The sequence below is a fragment of the Rhinolophus ferrumequinum genome, unplaced genomic scaffold, assembly GCF_004115265.2.
Source record: "Rhinolophus ferrumequinum isolate MPI-CBG mRhiFer1 unplaced genomic scaffold, mRhiFer1_v1.p scaffold_55_arrow_ctg1, whole genome shotgun sequence".
In the NCBI taxonomy this organism is placed as follows: domain Eukaryota; kingdom Metazoa; phylum Chordata; class Mammalia; order Chiroptera; family Rhinolophidae; genus Rhinolophus; species Rhinolophus ferrumequinum.
The window spans coordinates 31,570-45,628 of NW_022680420.1; the positions used below are offsets into that span (position 1 = coordinate 31,570).

At 44.0% G+C, this 14,059-nt stretch overlaps 1 long non-coding RNA gene across 1 annotated transcript; it reads left to right on the forward strand.

Annotated features, from left to right (window-relative positions):
- The first annotated feature begins 5,047 nt into the window (after positions 1–5,047).
- Positions 5,048–8,185, forward strand: LOC117020004 (uncharacterized). The gene is made up of 3 exons (XR_004422615.1): positions 5,048–5,119; positions 7,861–8,033; positions 8,132–8,185. It is a non-coding gene; the product is annotated as an uncharacterized LOC117020004 (long non-coding RNA).
- The last annotated feature ends 5,874 nt before the right edge of the window (positions 8,186–14,059 follow it).

A 14,059-nucleotide genomic window follows, 5' to 3' on the forward strand; every position in this document is an offset into this window, starting at 1 on the left:
GAGGTTTAATCTACTTAATCTGGTTTTGAGGGAATGATAATTTCTTTGGAAAAAATGATTATTCTTCACTGATTTTGGCTAAATGATCTTCATGTTTCCCCACAAAGTGTTTATTCACATTGACTTTCTTTGTGGTGTGAATCCTGCATGAATTTTATGTAGTAGCCAAAAAGAAAAGATTTCTACAGTCAGTGAATGAGTACATCCAGAAGCCAAGTAGGTGCATTCTGAAGAGAAAAATTAGTGTCTACAAATATTAGATAGCTGGTTTCATCTAGACTGAAGGAAGCAACGTTACAAATCTTTAAAAAATGGCTCTTGCCATTTTGTTGTCTTCTTCACTACAGTATTTGTACAAACTTCTCAGGATTGTGGAGCATTTCTGAATCTCGAAGTTCTTGCTTCAGAGTTCACACTTGAGTTTTCAATTCAAATACTGTCTGAACAGTTATTCAACCTTCAAAGATTACATAAAGACCGGTACTTTAAAATTTTTTAAAGCATTGTTCCTGTGTTAACTACTTTAAAATTTTTCTATTTCTCCAGAGAGTTTGATTTCAGGATTTCAAATAAGTTTGTGTTCAGTTCACTTAACTGAATAGACAACTTGACACCACCCCGTAGGCTTTCTTTGACTAGTCAAAGAACAGGTCTGTTTATGAACCATCTCTCCTTGGTTTGGTACAAGATAGTCCCTAACATGGTGGTAGGGCATGGAGAGGGGTAGATGGTGATTCTAAAGACTCTAACAAAAGCACAGTGCAAGTACACTGTACCATTAGATTACTGAAATCCTAGTACACTGTTTGAGTTGAGTAATTCTAACCATTACCTGGCCTGTGCGCTATGACTTATCCAACCTGTGCACTACGTGATCTGCCCGGAAACGTAGTTTGGTGTAAATTGCTCCTTACCCCTTGCTGGTGAAGAAAATAATCATATAAGCGGAACTATTTACATCTGTGCGTGCTTAATGTTGGCATCACTCACTCTTCCGCTTTCCTATTTTGGAGGCTCTGAAGTGGATCTTCTAATTTATAAGTGGCAAATATATTTTTGTATTAGATTGTGCCTATGATGAGAGAAATCTCTAATGTACGTTTGATGTGCTCTGGACACATTTATAGTCTGACACTTGAAAGCATGGTCTAATGATAATGTAACATGAACCTTTGTGGTTAGTAGATTTAGGATTTTACTTTTATTGGATTAGGTATCTTTTTTATTTTAGCACATGATAGCTAAGTGTTTGAGTTAAGAATTACTACTTTCAGATGTCACAGCAAATTTGAATATTGTTACATATTGTGTAAGTCAGTTATACAGGTAACACCCATATAACATGGTTGTTAGGTTCCTAAAATGCCGTGTTATGCGAATCCGTGTTATACGAAACAAAGAACTAGTACAAAAAAGGGGGTTAATTTCCAAAAATTTTAAAAACGTAGTATTATATTTTTATAATTAAGAGAAATATATTAAAGCAATTTGTACCAAAAATATAACATAAATATGTATTAAATAATGTTTTTTTTTCGTCATCACTACTATGCACCATTAACCAAGGGCGTTTTCTTTTTGACAAGATATCTTCATCCTCTGAACTTAATACTCCACAAACAAAATGGATTTAAAATTATAAATTTTAAAATTCTGCAGTCAAATCTGATACAACATCCACACTCAAATGAAAAATTTCAAATGAGATATCTTTTGCTCTTAAAAGCTCTTATTACAGTCTGTGTTGTTAGGGAATTTCTCTAATTCTCAAACCATGTTAGAGTGAAACTGTGTTCTAGGATGCCGTATTGTACGAGGATTTTCCCCAATTCTTGAAACATGTTAGAGGCAAAACCGTGTTATAGAAGTGCTGTGTTATTTGGGGGTTACCTGTATACAGAATTCGCACTTACATATTTCTGCCAACTAAAATGAAATGACAATGCATACCTGATTTTTAAAATGTGCACACACATACAACAACACACGTGTGTGTATTACTTTGGTATGTAAACTCTCCTAGTTGATTGCTTCCTTAAGCAAATTGTGGTGGCAAGTATTAAAATATGGTCTGTACCTATAAGACATACATTCACACTGTCATGATGTACTGCTTGGTATTCCTTACATGTTTTTTTTTACCTTGCCAGTTGTATATTTTGTAGGAAAAAAAAAATGTTAAGCCCAGATCATCCCAGGAAGATCATAGTAGAGGAAGGAGACTTGGAAGATAGGAAGAGGAAGTACAGAAAGAGAAAAGGACAAAGGGAGCAAGAAAATGGAAAGTTAGTCCATAAAAGATGTGCCTCTTCTTCAGTAAAGTGTGCAAAAATCAACCAGTGCACACTGTAATTAGCTTCCTTGTGAAAACTAGCAAGGGGTCTGAGCTCTAGCTCCTACTTGACTGGGGTATGAAATAGAAGCAACACACCCTAAACCAGGTGAGCTCTGAGGTACAGGCCAGTGGTTCTCAAGTTCTAGTTTTACACATTAATCTCTGAGATTGTGATTCACTTAAGTTCTAGGAAGGATTTAGGAAGGCATTTTCCCCCCCTCTGGTAGCTTTTTTTATTTTTTTTGTATTAAATTTATTGGGGTGACATTGGTCAGTTAATAAAATTATATAGGTTTCAAGTGTACATTTAAATAATACATCATCTGTACATTGCATTGTTTGTTCACCACCCAGTCAGTTGTCCTTCCACCACTATATATTTGACGAGCTCCTAGGATGATCTTATGCGGGTGGTCTAAATTAGGGGAAAATTACCCTATGTTATCATCTTTTGGTAAGTAGTAAATCTGAGATAAAAATCAAACATATATGTCACCAGGTTATGCTCAGTCATAAAGTGTATATCATGGGGCCACTGAGGAAATGCTTCTAACCATTGTCTTTCTAAGTTACGAGATTCCTGAGCGGAGTTTTAAAGGACAAGAATGCAAGGTGAAAATCATGGCTAGAAGGATGTCTCGGGCATTATACCCAATGAACAAAGGCATAGAGTGGTGACATGTGGGGCGGCCTGCTGCGCCTCTCATCCCGCTCCCCACACAAGAACACAGGATATGGTGAGGCCAAAAAGGAACACCCACGGAGCCATAGATAGGGGAGTCACACCACTATATTCTCGCTGGCAGCCTGGCGAGACACACGCAGTAGGATCCACACAATCCACAGTCCACCATTCACTTCTCTGCCTGCCAACCAACCAACCAACCAACGCAGCCCCCAGTTACATCAGTAGCCAATTGGCTAACCAGTTATAGCTGATGGCCAGCCAATCACAGTTGATGGTCATTCACTACCCCAGCCAGCACCTCCCCATGGGAGGCAGACATGTGTGTTCAGGACCAATCTCTAGAGAGTCAAGTAGAAAGCAATTGGTAATATGAGATGCGAGTTAGTCAAGGTCACAACAAGGACCTTAGGCTTCTATAGAGTTAGGATTTGGGGCTGGGGGACAGGAAGCAATGAATAACGAAGTGCATTCCCATTTTAGTTAGATCCCTAGTGACTGCAAAGGGAGATGAACACATGGACAAGATGGTAAAACCACAACAAATCATTAAAAGTTCTAGAAATCAAAGCAGCAAATAGTGGTTTGAAATTTTGTGGTTAAATGTTTTCACTATAACAATTTGCATTCCAGAAGGACTTGCCAAAACCATCATTGAAGAAATGTGGGGAGAAACTTGCCTTTTGAGTTACAGGTGTACTGAACACCTAGTTGGTGTTCAAGATGACCCACCACGTTAGGCTACACAGGCATAAATGTCTCGAATCCAAAAGACACCATCAGTGGGGTCCCAAGTGTTTGTACTTGGGGTTTTTAGTAGCTCAGTTTCATTACACCTTTGCTAAACAGATTGTAAATCAAACCATCAGAAATCACGAGAGCCTCATTCATGTCACATTTATTTACATTACCAAAGTGGGGCTGGGGTCAGTGATGGACAAAGAAATGTTCCATCTGCAGACCTATCATCACATCAAAGTTGAAAGGAGTATTTCTCCTTTACTTTTAAAATGTGACGACAGAGGTTGCCACATAATAGGCGCTTGGTAATAATTATTGAGTAGATGAATTAATATCTCTAGAAAATGCTGTTTGCAGCACAAATGTGGAATTGGAGTGTTCTGGAAACCATAATTTTTCTCTGAATTAAAGTTTTTTGGGGTTTTTTGTTGTGGTGGTTGTCAAATATATGCCCTGATGATACTTACTGGTTGATTTCTAGAGATTCTTGTTGCTTTTTAAACCTCTGAACATCGATTCTAATGAAGGCTGCTTAGAATCGGAGGCTCATGACTATGGTGTTATTTAATGCCCAGCGCAAATATGTGAAGGGGTGAGAGGGCAGACAGTGGGTATTTTAAATGAGTCAGCGTTCCTTTCATTGGGTAAAACTGAGCTGATGTGATACACAGATGCAACTCTAAGACTTGCAACCTGTTGCTGGCAAAGGTATGATTTGGGGAGGATAGACTGTGGCTGAGGTATTGTAAGAATCCGAACTACCCAGCAACTGGAAACTTCAGAAATAATGCCCAATTTGTCTTTCCACGGGCCAGTTTCTCAGGGGGAAAAGTACTGTGTCGCGTAAAATTATTCTCTTTATATTGATGTTCGATGTGCACACCGTGGCGAAAATTACTCTTCGACATGGTGACTGGAGAGAGTAACAGGTTGTGGGAGGATGGGTTGAGTGAAGAGAGGAGTTGACAGCAAGACGGAACAGGCATAAACCTCTTCCAAATCAGCTCTTCGATTAAGCGACCAAAGCGGAGAGGCTGTCACCTTGACCTACCCCTGGGCTCCTGGGTTTGGAAACGGCAGTTTCCTCCGCCCTTTGGTACCTGCCTGAAAAGCTCGCAGCGTGCCGCCTGGCCGGCGGAATTCCGGCCTTTGCCCCTTTCGGCTCCCTATTGGCTGGGACGCCGAGGCCCCGCCTCCTTCCGTGGCCGTCCCTGGCCGGCTACGTGAACGCGGCCTTTACGAGACACGCCCTGACGTCCCCGGAGGTATAAAAGGCCGGGTGGGAGCCGCCCTCCTGTAGGAGCCGCCGGCAAGGAGGCGACGCGGGAGCTCGTTTGAACGTAGCCGGAAAGGAGGAGGTGCGGCGAGTCCCTCCAGCGCCCCGGAGGCAGTTAGGACGGTTCCTCAGTGTCGGGGGAGGCGGAGGGCCACCCGGGTGGGAGTGGGGGACCGCCAGGGAGGGGCCGGCCGGCGCCACTGTGGCGGCGGGTGGCGGACCCGCTCCCTGCCGCTCCTGAACTACTTGACAGGGCATCGGGGTGCCCCGTCTCCCACATTTCACTGCCCTCTCCACCAAGCAACCAAAGGGCGAAAGCAGTCCCACAGAGCCGGGCCCAGTGGTGTGTGCGGTTACGTTAGGAGTGGCCCCCAAGCCCCCCACTCGCGCATCTTCAGTCAGAGGCCTCCCAGGAGAGTGTTCCCCTGTGGCAGTGGGTACAGGAGGCTCACAGTTTGGCGCCGGAATGTGGCTTCTACATTTGTTAGTTTTTCACAAACGTTCTTTAAAGAAGAGATGGGGGAGCAGTTCCTAAGCTGTCACTTTCAAACAAGCCTCACTGTCTGTACTGGGGACCTTCCCCTGCTGCAGTGAGGCTTGGTGTCCCAGTATTTCTCAACTTGCTCAGCACAATTCCTCGTCCAGGACTGCGTGGTCGGACGCTCGGCATTCCTGGTCCTGGGGCACGAAACGTCCCCACACGTTCACGAAGCCTGGGGGGCTGGGAGCGCGGCGTACCCCGCCTGTGTTGGGGAAGATTAAGATCACCTCATGGCCGCTTGCCCCCCAGTTTGTGGCTCCAACTGCTAACTGCCTGCAGACAGTGTGTTCTGTTAGCTCCCACGTGGCTACTGATAAGCCACTGTGAAAACATGACCCGTGCACTTACGTTGGGGTGCACAGGATGTAGTTTTTTAAAAATTATGTATATTTATATATCGATATATAGATATAAATACATATATGTATGTATGTATATGTACCGTGTTTCCCCGAAAATAAGACCTAGCCGGACCACCAGCTCTAATATGTCTTTTGGAGGAAAAATTAATATAAGACCCGGTCTTATATAAGACCCGGTATTATATTAACCTGGTATTATATTATTATATTATGTTATATTACATTACATTACATTATTTTTATTTATATTAATTAAAGACCCGGTCTTATAGTAAAATAAGACTGGGTCTTATATTAATTTTTGTTCCAAAAGACACATTAGAGCTGATTGTCTCGCTAGGTCTTATTTTTGGGGAAACACAGTAGCATAATTACTGCCTATGTCCCTTAACATTTAGCTTGAGGACCTGCCCAGTCTGCACACTGTTTGGGGGGTTTTTCACAATTTTTTTTTAAAGATGGTTTAATTGAGTACAGCTCCTTTTGAATGATACGCTGATAGTATCATTTCCTTAAAGGATTCAATACACTTAGTTATATTCTCAAAGGGTTTGCTCTGGCCAATCCAGCTTCATGTTTTTCCTGATCTTTGTGAAGGTGAAATGTACTTTCAAATATTCAGCATTTTGCTGTGACACATTAGTTGCATTTTACTAGAACTTGGCCCCTTGTATAATTGCTGTAACTAAACTGCTTCTTAGCTCTATGAAACTTGTTCATCTGTTTACTGTAGGGTTGTTGTGGAGGACATGGTACATTATATCACACATTATTCTCCTCCGTATGAGGACCCACAGGAAAAATTTCTCCTGGGTCTCAGTGTCCAGAATAGCTGTGATTCTCCTAAGCTACTGATTTGTCTCTTTTATCTCAGAAAACATGAATCACTTAACCACCTGTTTCCTTTCTTATGATGGCTGCTTGGTAGCTCAGAGACTGATGTGACATCCCATCTCTTATCAAAGTGTAGAGCCTGGAGCTTTTATTGGAATACTAACCTTCCCTGTAGCTTCATCCTATTTTTCCTACCATAATTTTTCCTTTATCACTGAACTGTTTTCCTTCAATATTTAATTTTGCACTTTGCATGTATTTATAAGCCTTTTTAAACCAATTTTAGAACAAAACAGAACACACACACACACAGTCTAGGGTGGCAACCTCTGCAATTCTTTGAGAATTACAGTTTATACTATGCAGTACCCATAGTACCAATTAAGATCCAGAAAGTCGGGACACGGGAGAAATAGAAAACTAGGGCAGAGGTTAAGGGAGGATATAAGAAAAGAGGTGCATGTGGTGGGAGATGGCACAATACAACATGTAACTTATTCCTATTCTGATTAATGTTAAAAAATTAAATATAAAGCTAAAACTGTATAGTTAGATGATCAATGTGTCCAGGGATATATTTAGAAAAATGTGAAAAAAATAAAATAAAATAAAGACATTTTCTTGCAGAAACCCAACTTTGTAATTCTATTGGATGAATATACGGAAAAACCAGTGCCCATGTGGTTTGGAAGGATTTTGTTTGGACACAGATAAATGAGCTTAATTTATTTTTCTTAAAATTTTCTTGCACAAAATATTTACTGAATTTTACAGAAACAGGTTTTATTTGGTTGGTAGCTTGTTTGTTGTTGTTATTCTTTGTTTTTAATGCCATCCTGTAGCTTGGCAGGGCTTTTCCAGTGAATTTCTTTAATAGTACTAAAAAGCTACTGGTAACATCTTTTTTTTTTTTAACTACCATCAAGAATTAGCCCATTTTACTAGAATAAATACTGAGAGATTAGAAGTAAAGCTAATAAATTTCATAGAAGATAGATTTGTTCTTACAAACTATAGTTAACTTATAAATATTGTAATAAAAAACTAACACACTATTTATAAGACTTTGTTTTTCTTCATTTATAGTTGAGATTACAGACATCTGCCAAAAATGATTTCTTCAAAGCCCAAACTTGTCATACCTTATGGGCTTAAGACACTGCTCGAGGGAGTTAGCAGAGCCGTCCTCAAAACCAGGCCGCAAAACATCACCCAGTTTGCAGCAGTTTATTTTAAAGAACTTATTCTGTTTAGAGAAGGTTTGTTATTGCTTTAGATTGTATATTTGTTGCTCTGGAAAAGAAAGCATTTTAAGTTGGGATTTCTTGTATGTGATTTCCTGTATTTATTCCTTCAGGGAATGCTTCTCTGGATATAAAAGATCTGGTTAAGCAGTTTCAGCAGGTTAAAGGTAAATACCACAAGCAGTCATAGTATAAGAATACTAGTTATAAACTATTACATCATTAATAGCATACATCAAACTTAAGAGAGATGCCCACTAATATTTTCAGTTTAGATAATGACACTGTTTATGTTTAAATAATCAAACGGATGCTTTATTTTTTTTTAATTGAATCAGGTGTTTTTTTAAATCTGGGGACCGACATTTTGGAGGATTCTAAATATTAAAAAGGCAAAAATAGGACACATCTAATTGCAAACCGTTTGGTACAATGAGACCAAGAACACCAAGGGCGGAGTCAGGGGTGAGTCCCACCCTTCCCCACCAGTGCTGGACTGGGACTCGAGGCCCACCCCTCCCCCACCAACGGCAGAGTCAGGGGTAAGTCCCACCCCTCCCTCACCAATGCAGGACTGGGACTCGAGGCTCACCCCTCCCCCACCAACTGCGGAGGAGATGAGGACCACCACTCCTACACTCAAACGGGATCCGAAGTATGCCACCCCTAGACCAGCCCCGCAGTATGGCCCTGGGGACTCCCCCTCCACCCATAATACCAGCAGCACCAGGAGCAGTAGCAGCAGCTGTGGAAGCGCAGAAGGAAAAAGCCAGGGCCGGCGGGGACTGGCTAGAAGGTGCTTCCATTTTCTAAGGAAGCTTTGTTGCCTCCCACTGAAGGAGGGGTACTACAAAAACAATCAGATAAAGCCCATTTAAATTTCACACGCCAAGCCAGGGTGTAGTGCAATGGATCCCGCCGACTACGCCATGTGTCGTGCGGGGCGTCTGGCGGGGTATCCTGCCGACTACACCAAGTGTCGTGCGGGGTGTCAGGCGGGGTCTCTGGTCCCACTCCCCACACAAGAACGCAGGACATGGTGAGGCCAAAAAGGAACACTCACAGAGCCATAGGTAGGGGAGTCACACCACTATACTCTCACTGGCGGCTGGGTTGGAGACACAGGAACCAGGAGCAACACAATTCTCAACCCTCACTGTGCCGCTTGCAGGCTCAGCCACCATCTTCTTGCTAGCTCCCCCTTTATCTGCTAGCCCAGCCACGGCAGTTATGTTCATGGCCAATGGCTCACTGGTTACAGCTGACGGCCAACTAGCCACAGCTTCTGGCCATTTGATCACAGTCGATGGCCATTTACTACCTGAGCCAGCACCTTTCTATGTGAGGCCGAGAGCCTGGAAACTGCTTTTTGGGGCTCTGTCCCCAGACTCCACCCCTACAGGGTCTCGCCTCACAATCTACGCGACAAGCGTCTTCCGCGAGGGGCCCTGTGCGAGGAGCCTGGAGGTGAATGCTATTTCCTGGACACAGCCAAGCTCTCTGGTCACAGCCAGGGTTTCTCAGGGCACCACCAGTACTTCTGGGCACAGCCAGACTTCCTGGACTTCTTAGGGTACCACTAGTCTACCCGGGCACATGAGGGCCTCTCAGGGCACTGCCACTCTCTCTGGACACAGCCAGACCTCCTGGACACAGCCAGGGCTCTCAGGGCACTGCCACTCTCTCTGGGCCTGTCAGGGTACCGTGCTGGAACAACAGCGGCTCACAGTCAAGGTGCTTACATATTCTCAATGGTGGCCGGTCAAGACACAAAAGCAAATATCTGCCAGTTCCATTACATGGTGGTATGTTCCCAAACAGTCAAGTGATCAATTAAATTAGGGATGGAAGGCAATTCCCCGTAGTCCATAGTCATTTGCCAGGGCTGTCCTGGGGGTGAGGGATGACCTTGACCTCACCCTCACCTCCCACGGAGGTCTCAGCAAGCCTTTCCTCCTGGGACTACAAGTCCTGCATCCGGGCTGTCTCAGCAAGCACTTTCCAGCCCACGGGCCGCAACAACCTTCGCTTTCTCTGGCCTCTGCTGGTTGGGGAACCATCCACGTCTTCCCACCCCTCCACGGGGGTCCAGCTCTCAGGCAGCTGCTCCTCCTAGTCTTCCTGCACCTGAGTGTTCATAGGCACAAACTGCTCCACCGTCCTTTGGAGATCTTTGGCCGGCACCGTACCCTGCTCGCTGCGCCATGTGTCATGCGGGGAGTCATGAGGGGCGGCCTGCGGGGTGTCAGGCGGGGTATCCAGCCAACTACGCCAAGTGTCATGCGGGGTGTCAGGCGGGGTCTCATGAGGGGTCTCTGGTCCCGCTCCCCACACAAGAACGCAGGATATGGCTAGGCCAAAAAGGAACACCCACGGAGCCATAGGTAGGGGAGTCATACCACTATGGTCTCACTGGAGGCTGGGTTTACACAACGTGCGACCTGCTGTCCGCTTTGCTGCCAACCGACCGACTCTCCTCCACTCTCCTCCACTCACCTTCAGTCTCCTTCAGTCTCCTCCTCTCTCCTCCTCTCTCCTCGACTTCCCTCCATAGCCATGGCAGTTATATTAGTGGCCAATGGCTCAATGGTTACAGCTGACGGCCAACCAGCCACAGCTGATGGCCATCTGCTACCTGAGGCAGCACCTTTCTATGTGAGGCCGAGAGCCTGGAAACTGCTTTCTGGGACTCTGTCCCCACACAGGGCTACAACAGGACTCCGGGGAATCCCAGCCAGGCTCCCTGCAGTTTAAACAGTGAACTAGACAAAGCTGATGTCCAGAGAGCCTGGCCATGTGGTGGGGGAGATTGGGCCAGAGGCTGGACGCAAACTGCAGGTGGCAGCAGTGCAAGATCTCCCTGGGGGATCTCGGATGGGCCATGGGAACCTCAGTTTCCTTGCACACTGAGCCATGGCAAGAGGACTTGGTCCAGCGGACAATGGGGTGAACAAACGGCTGTGGCGTTCTCTGCACAGGATTCACATCCAGGGTGCCTGGCACCGCCCTGGCCTTTAGAAGCATCATACCCTACATCCCTGGTGAGCTTGGAGGAAGGCCTAGAGCCCCCGGGGGGAGAAGAGGAGAGGTGGCTCTCTTTGCAGGTCCCCCACTCGGACCCCACCTGGGTGAAACTTCAGAGATTGGACTGTTTTTCTTGGGACCCGTCACCATTTGAGAGTCAGGTCAAGTGCAAAGCACGATCTTTCATGCTTTCCCGTGGAAGGGGAGAAAACAGTTTTAGGATTGTACACAAAGAAGGATGACACCTTTGGCAAATGATCGTCCCTACAGGGATTATTACCAAGAAGATGATTTTTACTTTCCTTCCAGAAACTTTGTACGAAAGATGTGACTCTCTTGCCAGGATCTGTGCTGCTTGCATAGGCGGTGCTTCCCCTGAGAACCTAAATAGGAGCTCCTTCATGGAATGGGCGCCTGACTCAGTGCCACGGTCCTAAGCTGAGTTGGTGTCAGCAAGAATATTTTCCATCAGTTACTCCTATTAGTTTTAGTTTTGAAGCACTTCCAGAATCTCTTGTGTTTTCTGTTGCACACACTACATCTGTTTTGTTTTTGCTTCAAGCACGTGCATACATTTTAGAGACTGTTAAGTGCCTTTGGATTTTTTTTTTTTAACTGAGAAAGGCATTTGAGATAGGCAGTCTTCACATTGGTTTAACCTTTCAGAGGTTAGAGAATGAGTAAGTAATACTCTAAAAATAATGCCTTTTAAAAGTCTGAGAAAAACGCATGCATGAAAAGAAAAATGTATATTATTATATGGGTCTCATCCAATGAAACATGAGTCAAAATCATGTTCCCAATTTATAGAGGCTCTTTGAAGGGCCTCGTTTTGCTTACTGTGCATCTTTCTCAGGTGAGATGACTTCTCATTATTAACTATTGGATAAATTGAATAAATTTCCCACAGGGAAGGTCACCCTTAATTATCAGGACTCGCCTAATTGAGAAACTCTCTCTCCCTTTGTGTTGCAATAGCTGATTGTCCAAAAGCACTCGCCTAATATCCTTTGCACGGCTCTTTTCCCAGCTGAGGTGATCAATCATGCTGTTTCTTTGTGTACTAAATGGGAATATTTGTAACTTTTAGCAAGTCAGCCACTGTGGGAATATGAAGGCAGGAGAATGTTTGAACTTGCAAAGCCCTTCTAGGTCCCTAAATAAGTGATATTTTATAAAAATCATGGTATCTTCCTGTGTAATTTTAAAGTTTTTACCTTAATGAGAAATCAGTTTTGCATAGTCTTGTTGGGCCCTGGGTTTACTTTCCTGCTCTCAGAATTGTACACGAGAAAACAGAGAGCCTGGCATGTGTTCTCATCATAGCATAGAAATAAAGTGGTTGCTTTTTTTCTTTTAAAGCACACAGGGGAATTCTGTGGAGGGCTTCCTGGGCTCTGGTAGGGACAGCTGCAAGTAAGCTGATATTGTGGGGCCAGGCCTCAGACCCACTGCTGGCCCTGGGCTGGCAGCTGGCCTATGCTTCACCAGCAAGAGCGGAGTGACTCTTGAAATACAGGTCCTGGCTCTGGAAAATCCTGGGCAGACGGGACAAATGCTTTAGGAAACAACTGGTTTGAAAGAATAGACTGTTTGACACTCCCAGCTGTGAGGGCCATTTGTGAGAAAGAGCCCGTGCTAGGGTGGGTGTCAGGGACAGCTGTGGCTAGGGGCTGAGCTTTCAAACCCAAGTAAATTGCTGGCTCGAGGAGAGAGTTTTGATCATATGTGGATTTGTTGACATTTCAGCTGTTGACTTCTATGCGGTATAAGTTTGGACAGCAGTCTGAAGCTCTCCTGTCATTTCAGGCTTCACCAGCTAAAACCAAAGCCTATCCAGTACCCTGTTACTCCCATCTGACGTACCAGAGCCCAGCTTTCATGTCCAGTCAGGTATTGCCCATGGCACCTGTGCAACACCTAATATTCAGCGGGTTCTAACAATGTGTTTGTTAACTGGAAGGGTAATGGAATAAAAATGGTGTTGCCTCCTCTCCTTGGAGAAATTACATAAAGGCAGTAAGAGAACAAGGAACACACAGACACACACACACACACACGCACGCACGCACGCACGCACGCACACACCAATTTTAATGAAACTGTGAGATATAAGTAACCTGAAGCACAATATATACAGGTGTGCTCTGAAGGTCAAGATGGATCCAGGAGTACATGCAGCAAGGACCCTGTAAGTGCAGCTCACTGGCTCAGCAGGTTCTCCAAGGCATAAGCAGTGCTCAGAGGGGTGAATCTAGCATCCTTCTCAAGGGAAAAGAAGAATCCCCAAACTATTTGCATCGGGGAAAATCAAGGAAGGTGGGAATGAATAGATCATGACGACTGGCTATATTTTCAGGAGATGGCTTGTTGTAGATCTCAGTTGTGTGGAGAGAGCCAAAAGCTGAAAGAACTCATGAGGTGTCACTGAGAGAAGTCCAAGGGGCCTGTCACAGAGCCTGCCTCACAACTCTTGTATAATGATTGGTCTGAGGGAGGGCAATCAATGAATTACAACACAGCACATTCCTATGCAAAGATGTCATAAGAAAAAAGGAAAAGGACAAATGGAAAAACAAATGGCAGATAAAAAATAAACCACTGTCATAAAGCAGGTTAAAATTATGAACAAAAAATACCCATGGATTTATGCGTAAAAATAAAAGCAAAAACAAGAATGAAATAATCTAAGCAATGACCTCTATGAAACTGGAGTAGAAAGCAGGGATATGAGAGCTGAGGGAAGAAACGATGATGTGAAAGAAGGAGGTAAACGTGAACTGTGAGAGCTTTAGGAAACAAATGGAAAGAAAAATAAAACTATCACTGTAATGAAGATTTTTCTGGAGGCAGCACAAAGGATATTATACAATGTAAAAAAAATGTAATAAGAGATAAGAAAGACAGGATTGGAAGACACATGGTAGTCAACATACAAATAATTGGAGTCCCTAAAGGAATAAACCAAAATAATAGAACAGAAAAAAAAATTTAAAGATATAATGCAAGAAGATATT